Below are 2,341 nucleotides of genomic sequence, written 5' to 3' on the forward strand. Positions count from 1 at the left end.
GATGCATATATACATGATCATACCTAGATATTCTCATAACTATGCTCAATTCTGTCAATTGCTCAACAGTAATTTGTTTACCCACCGTAATACTTATGCTCTCGAGAGAAGCCACTAGTGAAACCTATGGCCCCCGGGTCTATTTTCCATCATATTTAATCTCCCGACAACAAGCTATTTCTGGAGCCGTTTTTATTTTGCTTTCTTTACTTTGCATCTTTATCATAAAAATACCAAAAATATTATCTTATCATATCTATCATATCTCACTTTCGTAAGTGATCGTGAAGGGATTGACAACCCCTTTATTGCGTTGGTTGCGAGGATTTTAATTTTTTGTGTAGGTGCGAGGGACTCGTGCGTGGCCTCCTACTGGATTGATACCTTGGTTCTCAAAAACTGAGGGAAATACTTATGCTGCTTTACTGCATCACCCTTTCCTCTTCAAGGGAAAACCAACGCAGTGGTCAAGAGGTAGCAACGTGATGTTCCTTTGCATTAAGAGATTGTGCATCCGAAAATAAAAAGCGCATGACAACTTCTACTTCCCTCTAAGAAGGGCCTATCTTTTACTTTTCAGTATTTACTTTTATGCAAGAGTCAATAGTATGCATTCTCATTTCAACCTCAATTATTCTCTAGTTGGCAAGCATCATGTGGTGGGGAAAGATCTAGGCACATATGGCCAGTCAAATATATTTGATCATGATTTATTGTTGACAATTATCTCTATGATAAATGAGTTGGGAGGTGAAACATTAAGCCCCTATCTTTCTCTGTGTTTGATGGATTCCATTTGTTCTAAAAATACGCTTTGAGTATTAGCAATTATAGAAGACTATATGATGATTGAGTATGTGGAGCTCTTACTTAGACTTTGTTGAGAATAAGTTGAATTGCAATAGTTTGGTGACTAAGACATAGGTTGTTAAGTTTGAAGAGAAGGCATTGTTTGAACCATAACATGTGAATTGATTGCTACTTTATCATGACAAGTTTTATGAGAAGGGGTTGCTGTTGTGATGCTAGGAAAAGTGATTGAAATTATCATTGATCAAACTTATGCACTTTGCTAGCATTCGCACTTCATAAATTATTTCTTTTATCATTTACCTACTCGAGGATGAGTAGGAATTAATCTTGGGGATGCTGATACATCTCCAACGTATCTATGATTTATGAAGTATTCATGCCATGTTTACAACAATTTTATATGGTTTTGGTATGATTTGAATTAAACTAACCCGGACTGACGCTATTTTCAGCGGAATTACCGTGGTGTTTTTTTTTTGCAGAAATAAAAGTTCTCAGAATTGGACGAAACTTTTTGACCATTTTTTGGAAGAAAAGAGAAATAATGGAGCAAAGAAACACCAAAGGGGGGGCCTGCTGCCCACAAGACAAAAGGGCAAGCCAGTCCCCCTGGCGCACCCTGGTGGGTGGTGGGCCCCCTGAGGCCCATCTTCGCATGAGACCGACGCCAAAAAATCCAATAAATACAGAAACCATCAGAATTGATCGGGTGTTCCGCCGCCGCAAGCCTCTGTATCCATGAAAAACCAATCTGGACCCTGTTCTGGCACCCTGCCGGAGGGGGAATTCATCACCGGAGGCCATCTTCATCATCCCGGCGGCCACCGTGATGAGGGAGTAGTCCACCCTCGGGGCTGAGGGTTTGTACCAGTAGCTATGTGTTTAATCTCTCTCTCTCTCTCTCGTGTTCTTGATTTGGCACGATCTTGATGTATCGCAAGCTTTGTTAATGTAGTTGGATCATATGGTGTTTTCCCCTCTCTATCTGTCGTGATGAATTGAGTTTTCCCTTTGAGATTTTTTTATTATCGGATTGAATACTCTTATGGATTTGAGAACACTTGATGTATGTCTTCCTATGAATACCCGTGGTGACAATGGGGTATCATATTGATTCACTTCATGTGTGTTTTGGCACTCAACTCGTGGATTCCCGAGGTGACATTGGGGTAATCTATGCATAGGGGTTGATGCATGTTCTTGTCTTTTTTTCTCCGGTAGAGATCTTGGGGCACTCTTTGAGGTTCTTTGTGTTGGATTGAGTATTATGAATCTGAAATTGTTTGATGCATATCGTATAATCAACTCACGGATACTCGTGGTGACATTGGAGTATCTAGGTGACATTAGAGTTGGTTGATGTGTATCATATGGTGTTATTGTAGTACAAACTCTTGGATAGATCGATCAGAAAGGATAACTAGGTGTTATTTTAGTACGAACTCTAGGAAAGATTGATCGGAAAGAATAACTTTGAGGTGGTTTCATACCCTACAAACAATTTCTTCTTATGTTCTCCGCTAGATAA

Source organism: Aegilops tauschii, chromosome 5 (assembly GCF_002575655.3).
Source record: "Aegilops tauschii subsp. strangulata cultivar AL8/78 chromosome 5, Aet v6.0, whole genome shotgun sequence".
NCBI lineage: Eukaryota > Viridiplantae > Streptophyta > Magnoliopsida > Poales > Poaceae > Aegilops > Aegilops tauschii.